The sequence below is a fragment of the Ceratotherium simum genome, chromosome 8, assembly GCF_057802395.1.
Source record: "Ceratotherium simum simum isolate JZ-2026a chromosome 8, ASM5780239v1, whole genome shotgun sequence".
NCBI lineage: Eukaryota > Metazoa > Chordata > Mammalia > Perissodactyla > Rhinocerotidae > Ceratotherium > Ceratotherium simum.
Window position 1 is genome coordinate 44,611,399 of NC_141907.1, and position 26,463 is coordinate 44,637,861.

Consider the following 26,463-nt stretch of genomic DNA (forward strand, 5'->3'; position numbering starts at 1 on the left):
CTGCAAACCCAGGCCACCGACGGAGCGTGCCAAACTTTAACCACTACGCCACGGGGCCGGCCCCATGTTCTTTCTTTTTTAACCAGAGGTCTCACAAGCAACAATATCAATAGACTTGCTTTCTTTTTCTTCCCCAGGCTAGCACTGAAAGTGCTAATGATTATAAATAAAAATGAACCATTCGACAAAATTAATCTATGTGCTAGCAGTCAGAATGATGGATACCTTCATGTGGTAAAGAGTGTGTGTGTGTGTGCATGTGTGTAAATTCAAGCTCTACACTAGGTTTTTGCACTTTACTGTATGTAGATTATACCTCAATTTCCTTTTTAAAAATGGGTCATATGAGACAAGCTACCTGACGCTGATACGGTATATAAAGAAGTGTTTCCTTCTATTCCTAGCTCTGCCGTGGATCTCCCTTCCACACTGCTGATCACTGCCTACAACCCCAGTATGTAATCCATTGATAGAATTTGTTTAAAAAGTAGTTATAGATTCACAAGAAGTTGCAAAAAAATGTACAGGGAAGTCTTGTGCATCCCTCCTCTTTCCTCCCCCTGTGTTAACATTTTGCATAACTCTGGTATGATATCAAAACTGTGAAACTGACATTGGTACAAGCCACAGAGCTTATTTAGATTTAATCAATTACACATGCATTCTTGTGTGTGTGTGTGTGGTTCTATGCAATTTTATCACATATGTAGATTCATGTAACCACCACCACAATCAAGACACAACTGTTTCACCACCACAATGCTTGATAGGATATTAAGAGGAGAAAAAGTAGTATTTGTAGTCCTCTCCCAAAAGAGAGAGATCCATTGGTTTGTTTCCTGTTCTTTAGTATACTGAGTGGAGTGATGATTGGAGAGAAGAACAGAGACTTCTTGTTTCCCCTGATGACTGTTATTGACCCAGGGTTGGGTGTGTAACCTTGCTGGGCATTCAGCCCAATCAGACTGAGCAAAGGATGACGAGTCCATGGTTGGAGAGATATTTTCTGTCCTTCTCACTGTCTCTCCCTCATACCCCTCTGATTCTCCCAGTCAGCCTCCACAAGGAAGCATTGTAGGACAGCTCTGATGAGTTTAGGAGGTGGCTGACAACCCTAAAGAAAACCAACCTTAGGATGAAGCTGAGGACAGCAGAGTGGAGGAGAGGAAAGAGCCAGAGTTCTTGAGGAACTGGAGCCCATCCTAACTCCAGTGACACAGTGAGATCTCGTATGGTTTTAGTCACTTTAAGTCAAGATATTCTGCTTCTTGCAGTCGAAAGCAAAATAATTCAAGAGCATCTACAAAAAACCCACAGCTAACATCATATTTAATGGTGAAAGACCGAATGCTCTCCCCCTAAGGTCAGGAACAAGCCGGATGTCCACTTCCACTACTTCTATTCAAGATCATACTGGAGGGTCTAGCCTGGGAAATTAGGCAAGAAAAAGAAATAAAATGCATCCTGATGAGAAAGGAAGAAGTAAAACTGTCTCTATTCAAAGATGACATGATTTTGTATATAGAAAATCCTAAGAAGTATACACACACACACACAGACAGACCCAGAAAAACTATTAGAACTAATAAACAAGTTCAACAATGTTGGAGGATACAAGATCAATCTACAAAAATCAATTGTATTTCTATACACTAGCATGAATAATCCAAAAATGAAATTGAGAAATCAATTTTATTTACAATAACACCAAAAAGGATAAAATATTTAGGAATAAATTTAACAAAAGAGGTGTAAGACTTGTATACTGAAAACTACAAAACGTTGTTGAAAGAAATTAAAGAAGACCTAAATAAGTGGAAAGACTTCCATGGTTATGGATTGGAACACTTAATATTGTTAAGGTGACAATACTCCCCAAATTGATCTACAGATTCAACGCATTCCCTATCAGAATCCTAGCTCCCTTCTTGTGGAAATTGATAAGCTAACCCTAAAATTCATATGGAAATTCAAGGGACTCAGAATAGCAAAACAACCTTGGAAAAGAACAAAGTTGGAGGACTCTCTAATTTAAAAACTTACCACAAAGCTGCAGTAATCTAGACAGTGCAATACTATAATGTAAAGATATTATATACAGATCAATGGAACTGAATTGAGAATCCAGAAATAAACCCTTAAATTTATGGCCAATTGATTTGCAACAAGAGTGCTAAGATAATTCAATGAGAATAGAATACTCTTTTCAGCAGATGGTGCTGGGACAAATGATATCCACACGCACAGAATTAAGTTGGACCTCAACATCAACCATATACAAATATGAATTCAAAATCAATCAAAGACCTAAATGTAAAAGCCAAAATTATGAAGCTCTTAGAAGAAAACAGGTGCAAATCTTCACGACCTTGGATTTGGCAATGGTTTCTTATATATGGCACCAAAAAACACAAGTGACAAAAGAAAAAATAGATAAATTGGACTTCATCAAAATTAAAAATTTTCTTGAGTCCAAAAACACTCTCAATAAAGTGAAAAGAAAACCCACAGAATGGGAGAAAATATTTGCAAATCGTATATCTGATAAGAGACGTATCTAGAAAAATATAAAGAATTCTTACAACTCAACAATAAAAAAGACAAATATCTCTATTTAAAAATGGGCAAAGGATTTGAATAGATATTCCTCCAACGAAGGTACACAAATGGCCAGCAAGCACATGAAAAATTGCTCACCATTGTTAGTCATTAGGGAAATGCAAATCAAAACCACAAGGAGATACCACTTCACACCCATTAGGATGGCCATTATCTAACAGACAAGAGCAAATGTTGATGAGGATGTGCCTTCCTCCAAGTACCTCCTTCAAAACTATCTGCCCAAAACTCTAAAAGCTCCATTCCTCCCTAGGAAAACTTAGGCTTCAAGCACAGGGAGGGAGCTCACTCTTAGAGTGGTTACCTCTCCACACTCAGTGCACAGAAACTTCCTGTCTCGAAATGCACCTTCTGGTGGATGCTGCAGTGCACCACCTGGGTCCCCTCCTGGAATGAAGGACTTAGTCTTCCAGCTGCTGGTAATGCGGCCAGAAGACAGTTCTCCATTGTCAGCCCTCTTTGGGGATTGCCTTTGATAATAAAAAGTGCCTTGCCCAGTGTGTGTCAGTGGAGGAAACCACAGGGGGCGATTGGCAATACCATACGTTGATGAGGACGGGGAGCAACCAGGACTCTTATACATGGCTGGGGGGAATGAAAATGACAGTCGCTTTGGAAAACAGTCTGAGAGTGTCTTACAAAGTTAAACGTACACTTATCATATGACCACTCCTAGATATTAATCCAATAGAGATGGCAACATATGTCCAAACAAAGATTGTATACAAATGTTCCCAGCAGCTTTATTCATAACTGCCAAAAAACTACAAACAACTCAGATATATCCATCAACTGGTGAATGGACGAACAAATTTTGGCATATCTATACAATGAAATACTTCTCAGCAATAAATAGGAATGAAGTACTGATGCGCATAACAACAAGAATGAATCTCAAAAGCATTATTCTAAGGAAAGTAGCCAGACACAAAATACTACATACTGCAGGATTCCATTTATATGAGATTTGACAAAAAGCAAAACTATAGTGATAGAAAGCAGATCAGTGGTGTCCTGGGGTTAGGGGCCTGGGGAAGGGATTGACCACAAAGGGGCATGTGAGAACTCTTAGGGATAATAGAAATGTTCTATATGATGATTATGGTGGTGGTGGTACATGGCTGTATACATTTGTCACAGCTCTTCAGATTGAACACTTGAAATTGGTGAATTTTACCTCAACTATAGCTTAATAAAAAATTATACTTTATTTTTTAAAAAATTGCCTTGCCCAAAGTCAACTTCTTTCCAGGGGTAGCCCACACTCAATGACCAGATAAAAACAGGAGGGTAAAGGCCCAACCCCCTCACTCTGACTTGGAGCAACTCTGCAAGACCATTTCAGATCCAGATCTCTCCGTGGGGTTGGTGAAGCCTTTTGCTGGATCTGCATCACAACTCAACCTCCTCCTTTGTCCAATGCTGCTGCTTCTCCTTCCTTTTCACAAGTGTTGGTCCCCGAAGCACTGTGATACCCTACACACACACACACACACACACAGAGGCTTCAACATGTGGCCAGTGATGCTCCTTGCTCCTATTGCAAAACATCAAGGGCATTAAGGGGAAGGGAGCTGGGGCCTCTAGATCCCAAATTCAGTGGGACCAAAGTTCTTATACGATTGTCTCTTTCAATATTCCACCACTGGGAGCTGCATACACACTGGTTCCTTTACCAGTGAATACACTAAATTAAACCAATAACATTTACACCCATACTAGAAAGAAAACATTCCTCTTTCAACAACTCTCCTGATCTAGGTCCTTATTATCAGGGAGGAGAACACTTTCCTCATTTTTTGGAAAAGAATTCTTTCCTCGTCTGCGAAGGGGAATAAATAACCTCTTCAGCTGTAGATTCCATGAGTTAGAATATGCGAAGGCACTTAGAGCAGTGCCCAGCATGTGGTGAATGCTATGCTTACCAGAATAACAAAGGAATGAGAGTATTTCTGAATAACAGCTCCTTTGTTATCCCAGAAGGACTCTCAGACTTAGCGGTTAAGGTTCTGCAATTTCTCTCTTTGGGAGGAGGGTTGCCAATTCCTTCATCTTCATTTGAGACATTTACTTGCATATATGGGAGGGGCTTTCTCCTATAAACGCATCAGAACACTCTGTGCTTGTATGATAACACGTATCACATTCCTCCATGATGGAATCTATTGCAACACCATCATAGAGGTATGTGCCTTGTGAATCTTGAAAGGGGTGGATTGCAGTCCATGGTGTTTCTTAGACTTATTTGTCCGTTAAATCTACCCCTTCCCTTTGTTTTTGAGTCATATCTAGGAACTCTTTCTTAAGTAGTGGCCTGTGAAACACATTTTTGGAAACTGTGATCTCTTCAGGGTGATTATATTAATTTAGGAGGATATTCTTCCTAAACGGCAGCAGGCTAGGAGTTAAATAGAGCTTGCTGATTGCCAGTTTGTGGCTGTAACACTAATTTAGTCACAGGTACTCTTTATTGAGCACCTACCCTGTGCCAAGGACTGTCTTGGGAGCTTTACAAGCATCACCTCATTTAACTCTCTTAACAATCCTTTTAGAGATGGCCATTAGAGCCCCATTTTAGAGAAGAGGAAATCGAGGAGCAGAAAGGTTAAATAATTTGCCCAAGGTCACACAACAAGTAGTGGAGCCGAGAGTCAAATCTAAGTCTGTTCTGGTTTGAACAAGGTGGGATAAAGGTAGCATTTCTCTTCCTCTCTTCCTTGAAATCAACCAAAGGCAACAAAGAGATAGAGAAACAAAGACTCAAAATTCTTTTTCCTAGAAAGTAGGCGATAGCTAAAACCCAGGTACCCAATTAGTTGGAACAGCTGCCAAAAGCAATAAAGATGAAGAATGGGGCATGTGGGAGCAAGAAGAAAAAAGAAGCTACAGCAAGCGGGCACAGTGGCTGTGCGTCTTAGAAAGAGCCTGGTGCAATTCTTGAAATCTAGAGGCAAAACCTAACTCTCTTGTTTGCAATATTGAGACAATTGTGCACCTGCTGGTGCCAAGAATTTCCTGGAAACTGGTATCAGTGCCTTAGCGGTTACGTGCACGCGCTCCGCTGCTGGCGGTCCAGGTTCGGATCCCGGGCGCGCCCCGACGCACTGCTTCTCCAGCCATGCTGAGGCCACGTCCCACGTACAGCAACTAGAAGGACGTGCAGCTGTGACATACAACTATCTACTGGGGCTTTGGGGAAAAAACTAAATAAATAAATAAAATTATAAAAAAGAAAATGCAAAAGTGAGACTTCCAAGGAACCAGAGACTAGCCATATTTGCAAGAAACTGTCTCTGTGGCAGCACAGAAGAGTCTTGGGCTTGTAAAAACGTCACAGCTGCTCATCTTCATTGCTTAGGGAGAAACAAAAGCTAACAATCTCACTTAAAACCCCCAAGTCCAGAAAAATTCTAGCTAGCCTAACCCTTCCCCCACGCAAACCTTCTGTAACTAGCTTGTCAGGAAAAAACTCATCTCCTACAATGATGAATAATATAAAAGAAACGAGCATAGGAAACTATACAAAGATACTATAAGAAAAAAAGTGAAAAAGAGCCTGAAACCAAACGATAGACAAAGAATGCACTGGAATAATGTTGCTATGTGATCAAATATTTCATCATGAGTTTTTAAAACTTAATGAAGAAATAGCCTCTATGAAACCAGAACACAGAGCAAACAATGCTAAAACTCAGGAAGGATACAGTGAGATGGTGGATGAAAGGAACTGGCAGAGCTCAGATGTCAGTGTAAGCCCAGAAACAAAGCTTTTGCATTCATCTACATACAGTCCTAGGAGAACACAAAGACAATGATGATAATGAATGCAAACAGGGTAGATTTCTCTAATGACCTAATGACCGGAGCATGACTGGAGGAGAAATTTGGGGCTAGATGAGCTCACTTCCAGAAATCCAAGGTGGTCTGCTATAGTTTTTGTCCAGCTTGAGGGCTAACTCTGACTATAACTTGCAACAGATATCACATATTCACGGAGTTCGAAGTTAAAAACAGTAGACTGTGTCAAAGTCTCTCTTGGCTGTCAAATTGTTACGTGGGGAATTTAAGAGAATCATACCGAAAAATGATTACTATAGGTAACTATTATGGGAATTCTTAAATCCCTTCACACACATATACACACACATACAATAGCTAGATAGATCCTCACTTATATCTTATATATGTTGTAAACTAAATGCATAGGCCTAGGCCTTTCCCACCAGAGACTACAAATAAAGCCACATTTTGCTCTCACTGCCAAATTACATTAGCTTTAGCCCTCATTTAGCTTGCTTTTAGGAAATCTCATTTTTTACCATGTTTTCCATACCAAGTATCCCTGAAATTCCTGGAAAATGCTTACTTGTTTCCGAAATCCATCCCAGTTTTCTGTGCTTCCTTAGCAGTGATCAGTCCATCTCTGAGCCATCCTGGGCCACCATTTGCTCTACCAGATCCCTCCCCTGTAGGGTCCTGAAATGCCCTCCCCCTGGTTGCTGCATCCCTTGTACTGCTTCATCCCAATCAGGTACAGACCTCTCCCTTATTTCTACAGAATACTAGCTATAACCACGCTGTAATGTTTAACAAAGATTTTCTAGAAGCTGGTAGTTAACATGAGGGAATTGTTACACAGCCCTAGAATCTTCACAGGCCTAAAACCTTCCACAGCAGTCCCTTGTGGAGCACAGCTTTGCTTAAACCTCAGCCTGTAATCACATAGTGAGGCCACTAAACTTCACTTCTCTCCTGGCCCCATGAGTAAGACTTTGGCACATTTTCTCTTCCAAGAGCTCAGGCCCAAGTAGAGGAAGGCATTGCCCACTCACACCTGCATAAAGCCCCCTTCCAGGAGCCTTGTCTCATGTTCCAAGACCTACCTTTTCCCAGAATGATTGACAGCAGAAATGTCCCATTCCCGACCAACAGGGCTAACCTTGCTCCACCTAGGCAAATAGTTTCTCAAGAGGTCCAGGTAATTCAGTATTCTATAGGATCACAGTCTAGCATCAGGTCAGGCAAAGCAAACCTAATTCAGTTTATTTTTTAGATTCTACTTTCATTCAAGAGATCACCTCTCCAGCTATTTTCAGAGTCTTGTGTCTTGGTCTCCTATCTGCTTGCACAGCAATACACATGCATGCTTTTACCAAAAATAAGAAATAATATACTGCCTATTCCTTACACATTATCATTCAAGGCAGTTTAGCTTCTTGGAACCACACATATCCAATCCATCCATTCTAGAAGAAGATGTGGTAGCCAGACTCTGAAGATAGTTTCCAAAGAACCATACCTCCTGGTATTAAATCCTTGTGTAGTCCTCTCTAACACGAAATCTGGGCTAGTCTCGTGACTCACTTATCCAATAGAATGTGGCAGAAGTGACATTGTGCCAGATCTAGGCCTAAGCCTAAAGAAGGCCTGGCAGTGTCTACTTTGGAACTTTGGGGAGCTCTGAGCAGCCACGTAAGGAATCAGGCTACCCTACTAAAGAGACCACATAGAGTGAGAGGTCATGTAGATAGAGGTACCAGCCTTCCAGTCATCTCTGCCAAGGCTCCAGAATATGAATGATACCATCTTGAACATTCCAGCCAGGCCACTGTTGGACTACAGCTGCTTGAGAGGCCCCAAACCACAATGTTTTGCAGTGCATTGTTATGCAACTATAGATAATTGAAACACAGCCTGTCATTCTACATGAAATTCACAGGAAAAAAAGGATGGTTTACCCCAAAGGCAAACTTTCTACCTCTCATCTCTTATCTGCTTAAAGCTGTAAAATTGTATTTGTTTCCCCTTTGATATTTCAAATACGTTAGGGCCAGTTTATAGTTAAAGTTCAAGCTCAAAGTACCATCACTCTTTTATCCACTTAGCAGCCTCAGTGTAGCTCAAGGCCATCCCAGGACAGTTTAGGCCTGAAATTAGGGCACAGGGAGATCTCTTTCCTCCTTCTGTGCTTAACTCCAAGGGCCGTGGCCTTTTTCTGTTACAGTAAGTGAGTTAGTTGAATTAAACAAACCTACTTATGAAAGAGCATGGATTACATTAAAAGTTTTGCAAGTATAAACAAAGAGAGAAAGAAAAAAGCCACACGTATGAAATTAGAAAATATTAAGCTAGAGATATGAGTATGGAATGGGATGTAAAAGTAGTAAAATGGAGTATGTTGTACAACCAGATGTAAACTAAAATTTTGTCGTAATCTGACCTTAAACAAGGCATTTGGTATAAGGAAAGTCCATCTTGACCACTGCCTAAGGGAATCATTACTGTGGCAATTGTTACACTGTGTGGCTGTCTTACCTAAAATATGTTCTTGAAACACAGAGCAAGAGGATAGTATTTTATCTCTGCTGACCCAAATAGACCCATGTATAGCCAATTCCTAATTACCCAAAAGGGGTATATCACAAGTTGCTGACAAATTGTCTTCTGCCGATTAGCTCCCACTCATCATCCCCAGGTCCATTGTCTTGGTCTTCGTAATGGCCTTCTACTCCTGGCTCACAGCTCACAAGGTCTATAGGAAGACAATTCATATGTATTTACTCCATCATCCATTCCTTCAACAAATGTTCAATGAGTACTTACTTAGGATAGATACTCTTCGAAACACCCAAAACAGGATGAAAACTCAATTCTAGCCGCCCTATCGCTACTGCAACAATTACAGAACATTTTGTAGTTTACAAAATATGTTACCTTCAAGACACAATGTTGAGCAAAAGGAGCCAGTCACAAAAAGATATGATTTTATATAATCCATTTATATGAAGTTCAAAAGCAGGCAAAACTAATCTATGGTAATAAAAGATTAGTGATTACCTTTAGGGGGTATTATCTGGGTGGCAGGGGGCATAAGGGAACCTACAGTGGTGTGGATAGTAGTGCTGCAGGGGTGCACGCGCAAAAATTCATTGAGCTGCACACTCTAAGATTTGTGTACTTTCCTATCGGCAAGTTATACCCTGCTATCAAAAATAATAATAATATAATTGAATTTATCAAAATAGGATCCTACCTCAATCTATGTTGTCAATGATCTAACAGTAGTGTGTGGATGGTGCAATGGGCTTGGAGGAGGGATAAAACTTGCCTTGGGGTAACAGGGAAAGCTTTCACAGAGGAGGGAATGCTTGAACCAGGACTCGAAGAGCTTGTAGGCATTGCCAGCTAGATATCAGCACAGGGCAGCGAGAATTGAATGTGCGAAGGCAGGGAGGCCTATCATATGCGGGGAGTTACCAAGAGTTTGGTATTTCCATAGCATAAAATGCAACAAGGAAGGATTTATAAGAGTATGACATTGGTGTGAGCTAAGGCAGTTTAGGTAGAGAGGGACCACGTTATATTGTTCTGGATGTGAATCCACTGACAGTTAACAGATGATTCATGTGCAGAGCTGCTTGGGGGGCATTGTGGTGGATGGGTGGCCAGGAGCTGTGTCTGAAGTCGGGAGACCAATAAAGGAGGCTGGTGTTTTGTCCATGAGAGAAGTGATGAAAATTTGGAAAAGAGAAGGCACTCCAATAGGAATGGAGAAGCGAAGAGAGATCTAAGAAAGATTTTGGGGGCTGATGGCCAGGACTTGATTGTTTGGATGTAGGGTGTGTGGGAGAGAAAGGAATCTTGGATGATTCCCAATTTTCTGGTTTCAATATTTGAGTAGATGAATATTACAGCCACTGAGAAGGGGAAAATGAAGAAGAGCAAGTCTTCAGGGGAAGATGAGGAGCTCAGCTTTGGATATGCTGAACTCCAGGAAACACTCAGCAGACAGTTAGACACATAGGTTTGGAGTTCAGGAGAGAGGTTGGCATTGGAGATTAATGTTGAAACTTATCTGCATACAGTTGGTAGGTGAAGACATAGGAGGGAAAATTTACCCAGGGAGAATGAATAGCATCAAAAGGAAAAAGGGCCAAGGAAGGACCAATAGCTGCAAGACTTAGGAGGTATCTAGTAGAAGAGGAGCCTACAAAAAGATTGCGAAATGACCAGAGAGATAGGGAAAGAATTGAGTGTAAGAGGTGACGCAACACCAGGGGAGATGAAGATACATTCCCACTATCAAGGAACTCACAATCCACTGAACCAGCTAGACTAGGAGGAAAACGCATCTCAGCTTAGAGGGAGGGTGTAGACTGAGCCAGAGTTAGAAGATCTAGGAGTTTCTTTCTGGTTTTTTCACTTTTCACAGTTCTTCTCCAAAGGCCTGAATTCTCTTTCCATAAAACAAGCAACTATGAGATTAGCTTATTATATATAATAACATAATTATATATAATAGAATTAGCAGCGTTGTTTTCTTAGATGAATGAAGTTGTGTCTATAGGATTCTTTGAAGTCACAGGGAAACAGGGCATTCTCATTTTCTTTCTCATCATTTTTCCATCATCTGTAAAATTAATAGCTTTCAACATTTGTTAACTTCACTCTGGACTGAAAAACAAAACTAGATCTTAAGTTCCTTGACCCCTAGATATGGCCTCTGAGGAACAAGCTTCAAATGACCACTATCATTCAGCCACCCACATCAAATGTGTTCAAATTATTATTATTATTTTTTTATAATTTTAATTATAAAATAATTATATTTACCCCAAAGCCCCAGTAGATAGTTGTATGTCATAGCTGCACATCCTTCTAGTTGCTGTATGTGGGACGTGGCCTCAGCGTGGCCGGAGAAGCGGTGCGTCAGCGCTCGCCCGGGATCCAAACCCGGGCCACCAGCAGAGGAGCGCGCGCACTCAACCGCTAAGCCACGGGGCTGGCCCATGTCTTTATTATCTTTTAAATTTAAGTTTGGATTTAATTTATAAACGTTTTCATTTAAACAACAACTGGGGATATTTTTCAAGTGAAGGCAAGTTGCACATGTAAGGAAGGTGGAAAGGAAATGAAATGTGATGAGAAATTCCCACTTCCCCACTTTACTGTAGTCCTTTCACAAGTTGTCCCTCCCTACCCCTTCCCTGCTCTTCCCTTCCTTCTAAAATTATCCCAAGACCACCTAGCCATGTTCCCTCTAGCGTGGAAACACATTTATAGTGAATGTCCCTCGAGGTCACTCCTTATGATCTCTGCTCCTGAGGAAGTGGATGCAGATGGAATGGGGCTGAGCCAGACTCCTTTCTCCAGCCTTCCTATTCCCTTGCCTCCGTCCCTGCGTAGGGACTCAGAGACCAGGAAATCTCTGCCAGTCCCCTCTTCATTCCTACAGGAGACAGAGACAGCTAGATGTCTACCCATAGCTATTTTCCCCTCTTCCTCACTAATAAAACCTTTATTTCACTGCAATTATCAATATGTTTAGTAAATATGGTCATCTACTTTTCCCAGCGTCCCAGGTGGGTAGGAGTAGGAAGTAGCAAAGTTTTGGCTGACCAGATAGAAGCAGCAGTTGTCGAGTCAAAAGACGGCAACAGCTCAGTTAGCAGGTCCCTTAATCCTTTCCCCTTCCCCTTTCTTGCTTATGTATATTAAGCACAAACACACAACAACACTACATCTATTACAAGGATATATACATATATGTCCAAGAGCACATCTCAATCACATCAGAGTGAGATGCCTGTAGGGAGCAGGCACTGGGAATGGGTGGCTAGTGTGGATGGGAAGAAACAAATTTTTAAAAGAGGAGGGCCCTGCACAGACCGTCGATGAGAATGTTTTCTGAAACAGGTGTTTTTTAACTCAACTCTCTGCACCTGGTGTCTTGAAGAAAAGTGGGGAGAGGAGAGGAGGAAGACAGAAGAACCAGTGCAAAAAGTTATTGTCAATAATTATATGAAACTCTGCAGGATGACACATGGAAAAAATTCATCTGGCAGCAAGTGACTCAGGAACCCATGACAACTCTCCTAGCCTCAAATCTTCCCGGTCCTGCCAGAGTCTGACTTCACTCCTGGGAGCTCTCACATGTCCGATGGTACTGCAGCCAGTGCTCTGTGGATGACTGGGGCGAATTCTCTGCTTCGGGTACCTGTCCCTGTAGATGTGAACAAGAACCCCATGGCGCTCCTGCAGGAAAGACACGGGCTGCTAGCCAGCCCTTATATCTCAAATCCAAACACTGGATTCTCTTGCCAGATACTCTGTCCTGGGCTTGGGCCCCCACTCAGCTTCAGGGCCTTGATCTGTCTTTACACAGCTGTCGCTTTTAGGACTCAATAGACCTAACATCCTGTTTAGCTTCTGTTCTCCCTGGGGGCAGATTGCTGACTGCCTTCTTCCTCTAAGCAGAGGTGCATAAAAAGAAATATTAAGTAAAACCTCTGCGCTGTGAGGGAGGTTTTAGACTGCCGAGCCTTGCAACAGAAGCCTAAGGAGGAGTGTGGTAGGCTGTCGCGCTGGTAACCCCCAATGAGCCATGCCTCCTGGCATTCACACGCTGTGTAGTTCCTTCTCCTTGGCTCTCGATGGCCTCGTGGACTGCTTTAACCAACAGAATGAGGCAAAAGTGATGCTGGGCCAGTTTGGGACCGAGAACTTAAAGAGGCCTAGAAGCTTCTGCTTTCACACTCCACACTCCACAGGAAGCCAGTTGCCATGTAGAAAGGTCAACTATGCTGGGACTGCCATGCCTTGAGGGAGCCCACAGGAGGTTTTATGGTAGTTTGTTATCCAACACTAGATAACCAGACAGAACAAGAGCTACTATATTGCATTAAATTTAGGGTTTGGAAGTAGATCGATTTGGAAATAGAAAGATTCAGGAGAAAAGGTAATATTTCTTCCCAGGAGGGAAAGACAGTGGTCTTTGGACAATCTTCCTACCCATGTTTAAGAGAACGTGTGCTACTGCAGAACTTTGTGGGAACAGACTGTATCTCACCGCCCTTCTCCTCCGTCTCTGACCTCCCCCAACTCCTCCTCCTCTTCGTCCACCACTCCTTGTCCTGGCTTTGCCTGATGCTTCTCCCACTCCTGTGGCTCTGCCGGTGCTACACCATCCACCTGTGATGTCGCCTCTTCATCTCTGTGTATCAAGACTCCCACCAGTTCTTCTGAACTATTGTAAAGTAGAACCACTTTTATAAAGTTTCCCAGGAATGCTCCAGCCTTAGTGAGGGCTCCTTCTTTCCTCTGAACTCCATTCCCATAGCAATTCTGGAATGGAAAATTGATTTGGCCATTAGCCATTTCGTAGCATCATTTCCTGTCCTGTATTGTCTTGAACTGATATGTAAATGTATTTTGATTTAACTTTATGCTTGTTTCTTTCTTTTTCCTTGGGTCAGAGTGTGGCTTATCAAGGACAGGAACACATGTGTGTCCCCTCAATAGAAAGTCAGTAAGTACCTGATGATTTCTACTATATTTCCCAGTTATCTCCAATCCAAGGGGCCCAATAGTTATATTTTCTTTTTTTTTTGTATAAAGTCTGAAACAGTGCTTTTGCAACATGCATTTTTTAATTTATTTTTTATTGAGATACAATTTTCTTATAAGATATTAGTTTTATATTTTATTTTTAAAGCTTCCATTTCCTATCAAAATGGTTGTAATAATTTTAAACTTTTGCCCGAGACTAAGTGGGATCCTGGGAGATGAGACCTTCAGTTTTAAAACTGGGAAAGTCTTATGCAAACCAGAATCAGTTGGCCACCCTACTTCTACAAGTTATTGCCACACCTAATTCACATGGTACCCCACCCAGGGTTTCAACTGCAGAAACTGCAGAACAGTTGCCCAATCCTATGTTCAGATAAATTACTCCTGTACCCTATAAAGTTCAAGCAGATGGTCTTCTAAACAAGTTTCACTCTCATTTCAATTTGATAGGAAGGCTTTTCAAAACTATTTGTGGTAATTATATGTTAGCATCATGGAAGGTTGTTTTCATAGTAGCAGCTATAAAAAGGAAGGATAAAAACTTGCTGGATTTTCTCCAGCGCGGTTCTACAGAGGGAAGTTATGTGTGGTGAGCACATGCTGGCTAGCCCCCAGAGAGTTCATCGTATTCCATCATGCAGCACAGTCCAGCACTTCACTCAGACCTTCATTATAGCATTTATGACACTGTATTGTAATTTGCTTCTTTATATGTCACTCTTTACCTCCGAGTACTGTGAGCTTCTCAAAGGCAAGGACTGGTGTATTTATATGACAACATTTATAAGACATATATGATGTGCCAGATAGTGTTCTCTGCTTTTTACAAACATTAACTCATTTAATTCTCATATCTCTCTGATCAGATAGGTGCAATTTCCATTCCCATTTTACAGATGAGGAAACTGAGGCACAACGTGTTAAGTAACTTGCCAAGCTAGTAAGTGACTGAGTTGGAATTTGAATCCAGGCACTCTAGCCAGAATGTGTTTCAACCACTACACAATCCTGCCTAGTCTTTATTTATTGTTGTATCCATAGTATCTAGCCCATCCCTGACATGAAACTCAATAAATATTTTTTAAAGAATGAATAAATGAATGACTCTCATATGTAAGACAATTATATGTCCAGCATATTCTTGGAGAGTTCTAATTTTAAACATTCTGTCAGGGGCTGGCCCAGTGGCACAGCGGTTAAGTGTGCATGCTCTGCTTCGGCAGCCCAGGGTTTGTAGGTTCGGATCCTGGGTGCGCACCGACGCACTGCTTGTTGAGCCATGCTGTGGTGGTGTCCCATATAAAGCAGAGGAAGATGGGCACGGATGTTAGCCCAGGGCTGGTCTTCCTCAGCAAAAAAGAGGGGGATCGGCAACAGATGTTAGCTCAGGGCTGATCTTCCTCACAAAAAAATAAATAAATAAAATGAACATTCTGTCATGTTTTCAAAACATGTATTAAACCATGCATCAGATGATGCATTCAGATTTGGGGGTCAGAAACTGTGGCACAGTTTCTATAGGATTATCAATTCCATTTACTCTGATTCGATGTTCAAACTGATCATTCTTAGTCCAATAAATCTTGATTCCAGGAATGGGGTGCCCTGGATAATAGGCTTCAAATACCAGACGTTGGAAAAATATCAAGTTTTCTTGGTTCTTTTATAATGTGATCAAGTTTGAAGCTGGAACAGTCCTGAAAAATATCCATTCTATATGATTTTGGAAGGGTTTGAGTCAAGCAAAAGATTTCAGGGAGGGCATAAGAAGGAGTCTTCTTAGACCTGTTATTATTAGATGTAAAAACCCTTGGAAAATCTTAGAAGGGTTACCTAGCTGGGAATGCACCTCGTTAAGATACTATCTTATGAAAGGGGCTGCTATCTCATGTTACAATCTGGTCTCCAGAATATTTTCAGCTAAGGACTCCCAGGTTCAGAAAATTATCCACAGCAGTGGTTCCCCAAGTATGACCCCTGACCAGCAGTGGCAGCATCTCCAAGGAACTTATTAGAAATACAAATTCTTGAGCCCCACTGGACCTACTGAACCAGAGACTCGGGAGGTGGGGCCCAGCAACCTGTGTTTGAACAATCCCACCAGGTGCTCCTCCAGGGGATACAGGTTAGAGTTTAAGAATCACAGATCTACAATAACTAAGTTTGGTTTGTTTTTAACTTTATTCTTTGAAAAAAAGAGAGATGATTTGAGAATAAGTGAACTGATACTGTGAAATGATCTAAATACAGGATTGTTGAATTAGTACACACACTCATAGGTGACAAGTGTGACCCAAGTTTCAGAAGTCCCCATAGGGTTGAGGGGGTGTTAGTCTCACATTTAATCAGAGCTTGCAGCAAAAGCTGTCCATCTGTTTCAATGGGCTCTACTAGTTCATGTCATCCCAGAAAGGGACAAGATCCCAAGACAGAGCTGGTGGCTCCTAGTGACTCAGATCTTTTTTTCTTGCCTTTCCACCATGGCCCTCCTCTTCCCAGGCACACATGCTGCCTCTGAAGGGGTTGCAGGCCGAGGTGGCCAAGACTAGTTGCCCCTAGAACACTTCTCCCCCAGGACAATCTCAAGTCCCCATGCTCAGTCCAGCTGGCTCTACTGTCTCTTTTTTCAGTCCTTTCTTTAGTGGTCACAGTCCGTAAGTCCAATTTCTACATATCTGAACTGCAACTCTGGTCTGGATTCCACTTCTTTCCCACAGAGTTTCTGGACCCCACGTGCAGCAAGGTGTATGTCTGGACATCTGTATTAGTCAGTATCCCTGAACATGGCAGAATGGTTTAAAAGCTCTCAGAATATTCCCTAACAGTGAGGAGATTGACCTGTCTAAACCTCATAGAGGGGCTGGCCCCGTGGCTTAGCGGTTAAGTGCGCGCACTCCGCTGCTGGCGGCCCAGGTTCGGATCCCGGGCACGCACCGATGCACCGCTTGTCAGGCCATGCTGTGGCGGCGTCCCACATAAAGTGGAGGAAGATGGGCACAGATGTTAGCCCAGGGCCAGTCTTCCTCAGCAAAAAGAGGAGGATTGGTATGGATGTTAGCTCAGGGCTGATCTTCCTTACAAGAAGAAAGAAATAAATAAATAATAAAAATAAACCTCATAGAGGTCTTGGAGGAGATACTGTTGCCTAACCTCACATGCCAGCCTCAACTGATCTGTCAGACATATCCATCCATCCATCCATCCATCCACTCCTCCATCCCTCCATCCATGTGTCTATCCAAAAACACACATAGGGACACACATATCCAGGTGCTTTAAATCCTTTTTGGAATAAGGCAGAATACATATTTTTAAAAAAACTACATATGTATAAATGTGTCTGAGTATGAAAAAAACACAAATACTATAAAAAATGAGTCTCAAACAGTATGATTTTTAGATACTATAAAATATGACTATTTGTCACAAAGGAATAGATGAAATCTTAGTTAGGTGAAGCTAATGTAAATATTTCTGCTTTGGTCCAACATGGACCCAACCCTCACCCCTCATTTTCTACCAACTCAGTCTGCATATTTTGCTAATACTCTTTAGTGGCTACATCAATCTTTTTTGGAAAGAACAATTCAAGACTTTTATGCTCACCACTGAAAATTTTGACTCTTTGCAATAGGTCAAATGTCAGACCGAGAACAGAACACAGCCTTAATACAGCCGTTATTATTTATTAGGAGTTTTGTTCGTTTTCAAGGTGCTTTCTGTAATGTGCCAGCCGCAGCTGCCACTCTCTTAAAAGGAATTCACTCTTTCTGTATGAGTTCTGCTCTGCTTTTGTATTATGGGGGTCAGGTAGACTGGCTTTTGAGTAGGAAGAGAACAAATTCAAAGTAATTCTTCAAGCAACACCAAAGAACCTGGAAAGTTTCCCTCAGTGTGCAGGAGACATTGACATAATTGTTATTTTCTGGGTAACACTATCCAACTCCCCTTGGCAGTAGCTGCTCAACTTTTTTCCATTAACCATTTCAGGCCCACTATGTGTGGGCTTCCCTTGGCTTAGGAACGGGAGAATATCTGTGTGCAAAGTTTGATGAATGAGCTATGGAGACAGTTACCCATTTAGGAAGGTCTGAAAATATTCCACTAACATAAAGTAATTGTTCCTAAAATATTATTTTGTAGATCAGCCACCCTGATTTCTTATTCCTGCCATTAATATAGTATTAGGCAAAGAGCCTGAGGTGAAACTGTGATGTGGAACAAGCTTGACCTTAGTAGTTCTCTCCTCATGCCCTTATCATCCAGAGTTTCCTGGTTTCTAGAACCCTGACCAGGGGGATATTATATTAGCAACTCATTCAGATTACACTGCTAAGACAGGGATGCCAAATAGGCTTCAGCTCAAGTGCCAACTTTGATAAGCCTGTATAGGCTGCCAGCTGCACTGTGTTTGGGATTCTAACTCTAGACTCCATGAGAAAACATGCTATGACAGGTTAGTAACATCTGCCACAGATGGGGAGCATGCCAAGGAACTTACCTAGAATTTGCCATCCCTGTGTTAAGAAATTAATATATTACCCTTATATGGGATATTTGCACATTAAAAGAGGAACGTGAAGGAGACGACAGTTTATTAACAGACTGATGATACACAGAAGTTTAGACATTTGTAGAAGGCCAGTGGGATATATATTTTAGGGAAGCCACAGAAAGGGAGCAGAAGAAGGTGGAAGGAAGCTCTGTTCCAAAAGAGAGAATTAGTTGAAAGGGTGCAGAGAAATTGCTAACCCTAGCCTCACAAACTATCACTTTACGGACCTAATACTAACTCCAGATTTTGGTTAATGTATAAAATGTGTCCAAGGTGCTGTGATTTATTTTCCTGCTAATATGTTTACTATTTAACAACAACTTTCCATGCTTCACATTACACCCCCTGGTCTTTTTCTTGTTTTGTTCTCTTTTGTCTATGATATGAGCCAAGAAGCCTGAGAAGGTGGGCTTATAGAAGGCACAGGAGGTACCGTATGTTGCTTCCTCCTGAACCAAGCACACTTGGTACTCAACAGATAATAGTGCTCCCACCTACTTGGAGACCAACTTTTTCCCCAACAGGGTCTAAGTAAGAAGCTTCTCACTCAGCAGCACTGAGAACACCAAATCCTTTTGATGCCTTAGTTTTTTATGTTCAAAATGGGAAACGGAAGCCACCAATCCATCACAGAGACATGAAGAAAAGGTGGTCTGGCAAAAGGATTTCATTAACAGAGTTAGATATTTTGAGAGCACAATGATACAAAAAATTAAAAAAAAAATTAAAAACAGATTTGGAGTCAGAAGACCTGCAATACCCTAGCTGACCATGAACAAGGTCACTTAACCTATTTCAGACTGTTTCCTAAACCATAAAATAGAGACACAACAATCCCCAATTTACAACCCAATCATTCCTGGTTGACAATCAAAAAAGAAGCTATCATGGATTAAATCCTGATTTCCTGTAGGCACAATGCTATTTCCTGCAAAAAAAATTATAAAATCGCTCACAAAAAGTAGAATAAAAAAATTCCAAATACATTTACAAGTAGTTATTAAGTATGTAAAACCACATAGCCCTAAAAACCATGTAGCAAATGCTCCTTTTGAGAGATTTTTCTGCATGGCCAAGATTTGCTGCAGCTTATCAAAATCCATGGTTTATGAGGACAACTTTTCCTAATAAATCACCCTATGGCAAACAAAGGAATTCTTCACTCGTCCAAAGACTTCCATACCACATCGAAAATCAGGGTCATCTGTCTCACAAATATTCATTGCCGAGTTCACGTCCATGGATGCCTCTGCAAGTCTTTGAGTGCTAAATGCTTCTACAGTGCCGCCTCGCTCTTCCTTTATTGCTCAATAAACAAGATTCTAAAACTTCCATTCTGCCCACATCTGGATCTTTAACCAGCAGCTTACTCCATGTTGCCAGGCCAATGCAATGTCCTTAGCACTTGGTCCCAGACATTCATTGTTTTTTTTATATTAGCTTTGGTGTCTATGATGGAGTTTTTATTTGCAGTAATAAAGGTCATTAAAGTGGGGGTCAAAATTCAAAGCATTTTAAATCATGGATGAAAAATACACATGAAAGTGCTTTATAAAATACAAAAGACTTTGTAAACTGTAAATAGCCAAGCAAATATTGGATATTATGCATTATCTGAAGTAACGCATAGGCTCACCAGGGCAGAAGTTTCAGTCAGGATGAAAGACAATGAACCAGAGGAGCACAGGGAGGCAGAAAAGCTACAGAAGAAAGGTTGGAAGCTTCCTCATAAACTTGCCGAGCACAGGGAGGCAGAAAAGCTACAGAAGAAAGGTTGGAAGCTTCCTCATAAACTTGCCGAGCACAGGGAGGCAGAAAAGCTACAGAAGAAAGGTTGGAAGCTTCCTCATAAACTTGCCAAGCACAGGGAGGCAGAAAAGCTACAGAAGAAAGGTTGGAAGCTTCCTCATAAACTTGCCCACCACAGAGAAGCAGTGTCCTCTTAGGCTGGTCGCTGGTCCCTGTGTCAAAGCTGTTTGCTCCGGTCACCTAAGCTTGAACCCTCCTCCTCTGGCAGCTTTTCAAATTCCACTTCTCCAGTCACAATCTGAGAACATTTCCCTAATCCCCATACCAGAGGATAAAATTGTTTCTTTTTTTTTTTAAAGATTTATTTATGTATTTTCCCCCCCAAAGCCCCAGTAGATAGTTGTATGTCATAGCTGCACATCCTTCTAGTTGCTGTATGTGGGACGCGGCCTCAGCATGGCCGGAGAAGCGGTGCGTTGGTGCACGCCTGGGATCCGGGCCCGGGCTGCCAGCAGCAGAGCGCGTGCACTTAACTGCTAAGCCACGGGGCCGGCCCCTAAAATTGTTTCTATTTGTCTTTATTTCCTCTCTTTTCACCTAGGTCCTTGACACCATATTAGCCCCACCTGGACCACTCGTTCGGTTTTGTTCATAGAAACGGCATCATCAAAGCATAAGAGCCTTTAAGAAGCAGGTTGCAAGTGAAATGTGCCTCTCCCAGGTCAGTGACGATGAATTAGAGGCACATCTCTAAGCCGGCAGCGGCAATTCCCAGGAAGCCACTGCCCCCTTGTGTCTCAGCGCTAGCCAGGAATTATTCCCTGATGGGACAGAACATTTGGCAAAAGTCTGTAAAAGATTATTGGTGAGTTATTTCTGGCTCTCAGATTTGTTGGTTCAAATAAGATTTCTTTAATCTCATGGCTTTTTAAACTACAATTTTTCTTTCTTCCTACCAGTTTTTTAAAAGGCATATTTTAGCATAATTATCAAAGCAGTGTATACTCCTTAAAGAAAAATTTGTGTAATATTTAATTTTGTTAATGTTTTGATGTATTTCCTCCCCAATTTTTTTATTTCTCCATATAAGGAAATCTAATTTTCCTTGGGGACAGAAAAAAAAACCCACAGAACTATGAAATCTAATTTTATCATAAATGTCATGTAAACATGATCTCTTCTGCACAATAAGAAAATCAATGTTGGAATTTGCTAGAGTACTAAGAAACAGAACTGCCTTTTTCTCTTAAAAAATATAAAACATAAAGGATAGCACTTTAGATCATAGAACCTCACAAAATTTGCCTATAATATCAATTCTATGGATTAAGGATACTGTAGTGAATGCAACTATTAGACACATTAATTGAATATTATCTCACTTTCAAGCCAGAAAAATAAAATTCCCTGCTCTAAAGATGGCCTGTGGGAGTGAGGTAATTTGGCAATCTAAATGATCCAGTATTGGCAACTGCTTTCAAAGGTAATTGATCATGTTTCTAAATGTTGTGTAGATATGTTGCTCCCCCTCTTCCCCCCACCCTCCCACCCCGCTGCAGTATGGAGAACGTGGAAACAAAGGCTCAGATCTGGGCATTCCAGGAGGAGCTGAGAATGAGTCATTTGTTTCTCCAAGTTCCTTTTCTTCTTTATCTTTGTTGTCTGTGTCATGTAGATGTGTATACAACACAAATGAATATGGATGTGTGGTGTCAGAGAGTCCATGGACAAGAACTGGAATGGGCTGGAAGTTTAACGTAGCTGTAGCTGCTTTATCTGATCCTTTATCTTCTTTGGAGACCCTGTGACTAAGAGGATATTTCAGTGTGAGCCAGGATCTGATCCTGATGGGGGTTTGGGGAGCGACAGGTGAAAGGAGCTCTAGAACAAGAGTTCTCAATCTTTTTGGTCCATGGATCACTTCATTTCTACAGGAAAAAAGTCCCATAGACCAACTACTTCCTCTAGGTCACTTAAAAAAAAGTTATATGGACGTTTTAGCATTTTCAACACAGAAAAATAAACTTCCTTCTGTAAAGACAGCCTATGGGAGTTATGTAATTCAGTCATTTATATGATCCATTTATTGGTGATTGCAAACGGCCATTATTATGCACACATAGGAAATAAGGCTGCATAAACTTAAACTTTACTAAAAAAGTCTATTGAATATTAAATTAATTATAATACCTCAAAGTCTGCGATCGTTATTACACATTTCTGTACGTTAACATGATTGTAATCTGTGCCCTATATTTTGTGCTCTGTTTTTTCGTGTGTGTGTGAGGAAGACTGGCCCTGGGCTAACATCCACGCCCATCTTCCTCTACTTTATATCTGAGACACCTGCCACAGTATGGTTTGACAAGCGGTGAGTAGGTCTGCTCCCAGGATCCAAACCTGCGAACCCCAGGCTGCCGAAGCGGAGTGCGCATACTTGACCACTATACCATCAGGCCGGCCCCTGTGCTCTGTTTTTTAAATTCATTTTTATTCTTTGAAACATATAAGAATCAAATGTAGGTCATGGTGGAAAACATATGTATCCCATGTATTTTAGTGGGATTTGCATTGTAGACCCGTCTATGGAGATGACCTGAAGGGTCCAGAGAGATCTACTTGACCAGCCTTTTATAAACATGGTAACATAGGGTGCGCTACTTGAGATCATGTGAGGGCTGAGTCAATGATGGGGCCCACATTTCTCAAGAGACAGCTCAGCAGAACTGAGGATGCAGAAAGCCAACCAAGGTCAAAATACCTGTATCAGGTTCACCTGTACCAGGCTCTAATCGTTCTGGCTTGTGGGTTCTCTCACCATCTCAGTTGAGCACCTTCACTCTGATAGTCTATTAAAAAGAATTCCTCACACCACAAGGAAATTTGGCAGCTGTACCTCCCATCTATCACCTCAAGCTCTCTGCCATCTGCCTGCTTCCAAATCAGGGAAGGGGAAATTACAAAGCTGAAAGCTAATGCCAACGCAGTGATTAGAGATAATTATTATCTTGATCTCTACCAATCAGACCAAAAGAGACAATGTCATTTTGGGCACGTCTCAATCCAATTGCTCCTCAGTTTACTCATCTGCAAATGATGTTGGACCAGTTGCACCTAAGCCTGTCCCAGTTCAAACAGTAGGAGTCTGTATTTTATACTTGGGCTTCACAGACAGCAAGTGTTTTGTTTAGCCAGGAAAAAAAAACCCAGCTTGCCAAAATAACTTTATAGCTTAAAAAAAATGAATAAGACAAACAAAACAAAGAGCTTCCCTAACGATAACTATTCTTCAACAAATATTCCAATGAACTAGGATGTAGTTCCCTCAAGGTTCATGTTCTGGCTGATCCTCTTCCAGGGGAGGAGGCTCTTCCTGGGGAGGAAGTAGCTGTCCCTGGAGGTTGAATGACAGTGATTTATGTCTACTGTTGCAACCTGCTTTGCTGCCTGAAGTTCAGATTCTCCTACTGCTCAAAATACTCTTGCCATCCTTAATCCGGCCATAGAAAGCAGAAGCCAACAGAGCAGAGCTGACTTAAGCTAAGCAGCCCAAAAATACTTATTAAGCTCCTACTGCATACCAAGCTGGGAATATAGTAGAGGACATAACAAATATGGGTTCTAACCTCATGGAATTTACAGTCTATAGCAGACATCAATTCTTGGTTTCCAGAAGTAAGAGTTGTTCTGCTTTTCAGAGAAACTTAAGAGAATGGTCTTGTAAGCTCTGCATGGACAGGGCTGTGTTTCATTCATCATTGCATAACCAGTGCTCAGCACATAATAGACATCCACAAATGTTCACGGCATAAATGAATGAATGATCAGATACAAAGTGGATACTTAATAAAAAATTTAAACTAAGTTTAAGGAATGCTTCTGGAATTGTTCAAGATCACCTGGGCATCCAGTCTTGTTCTCTTTCCCAGAGGAACATAGTGGAAAAAAATGAAATTCACTGTTGGGCAAGAGTCAAAACCTTGTTTTCCTTGTGGTATGTGGGTTGTGTGTACGGGTTATCGTGCCTGTTTTGGGGGAAAGAAGGAAATTCAGGGAGGTTGGTGGTTTTGTTGTCATTATTTTGGGAGGCCTCCTAGGCATTCCTTCAGTCAACAAATAACGCACTGTGCTAGGCACTGTCCCAGGAACTGAAGATACCATGATGAGCAAGACTAGCAAGATCTCTATCCTCTGGGATCTTCTATTCTAGAACTCTTCATGGACTGGTGGACTATTCTTTTCACCATTTACTTTGGGTGATTATAATCACTACATGTCATTTTTATAATGAGAACACTTTTTTTTCTGGTGAGGAAGATTAGCCCTGAGGTAACATCTGTTGCCAACCCTTCTCTTTTTGCTGAGGAAGATTGGCCCTGAGCTAACATGTGTGCCCATCTTCCTCTATTTTATATGTGGGATGCCTACCACAGCATGGCTTGATAAGCAATGCGTACGTCTGTGCCCGGGATCCAAACCCACAAACCCCAGGCTGCCGAAGCAGAGTGCACAAAGTCAACCACTACACCATTGGACCGGCCCCTGAGAATACTTTTAAGAGGGGAAAAAGGGGAATTCTTCAACAAAGGATGAATACAAATCTGAGCTTGCAATACAACTTTGAGTGAGCATATTTGGGGCAGTACTGCTTCCATTACACAACAGTAGTAGTGAAAAGAAGACCAGGCACTCATTTGCCCCAGAGAGAATGTGAATAGGTACAACCTTTTCAGAAATTTTGCAGTCTCTTTCAAAATTTTAAATATGTTTATCTTCTAACCAAGTAATTCCAAGCCTATGAATTTATCCTACAGAATGCTTGGACAAATAAAGAAGGATATGTGTACAAAGATGTTGTTGCAACATTATTTGTGAAGGTGAAAAATGAGAAATAACCTAAATGTCCATTACTAGGGAATTGAATAAATAAATTATGGTATGTCTGTATAACAGAATACAATACAGTTCTTTTTAAAAAATGAAGTAGATCTCTATGTACTGACTTGGAAAAATATCCATGATATAATGTCAAGTCATAAAAGCAGGTTGTTAAAAAAATGGTATAGTTTTCTATAATATAGCCAACATTTCAAGTGCTCTGAGCACCTGACGTGTATTATTTTATTTAATCCTCACAACAATCCTATGAAAGAGGTACTATTATCATCCTCACTTTACAGATGAGGAAACTGAGTCAAATCGTAACTTGCTCAATGTATGCAGATATCTGACTTTGAGCTCATGTGCTTAGTCATTCTGTTATATCCAGGAACTAATTAATTCTCCTTTTAGCTTAGACTAGTTTGAGTTGGGATTCTCCCACTTTCAACCAAGAGAATCCTAATAAAGCATCCAAATATAGATCAACACAGACTGGATAAATTATGGCACAAAAATATAACAGAATACCACATAACTTTTAAAAAGAAGAAACCACATACATTAGTATGAAAACTGACCTACTATATAAGGGAGAAAAGCAAGTTTACAGGAGATACACACGCGCACACACACACACACATATATTTTAATAATAATAGACAAAAGTTTGGACAAAAAAGTGCAGAAGTATTGATTGTTAATAGTTCAGTGTGACAAAAACAATATTGCAACAAAATCCCTACAGTACACCTTTATATATTTGAATTTCTTTTTGAAATATCATTATTATCAGTTTTTCCTGAATATAAAGTCTTCCATGCTCATTGTAGTGGGCAATAACTGTTTTGTTTGCTCAGGAAAGGAGAATGAAACTACAACAGAGAGACCCTTTTACTTTACACATTTCCGAATTGCTCGAATTTTTAGTAGATGGGTTTGCTTAAGTGATAACAACCCAACTCAAACGGCTATAAGCAAAAAAAGCGGAGGTGGGAAAATATTGAATGGACAGCAGGCCAGCTCACAGAATCAAGGGAAAAGTTGAACAGCTAAGCCTAAGCCCCGTCAAGGCAGAAAACAAGAGAGTTCCTAAGGCCTAGAACCGGAATGGGAAGTTCCACCAAAGCTCTCTGGGTCTCTTGTCTCTGCCTCCCTTGGCATATTGGTCTCATGCTCTCCTACTGCTGTCTCTCTCGATGGTGAGGGGTCATGACTTCCAGCAGCTTCCAGGGGCACAGCCTCTCAGTCTCACCACCTAAAAGGAAAAGGGCTCTTCTCTGAGGAAGGACTCAGAATGATCACTGCAGACC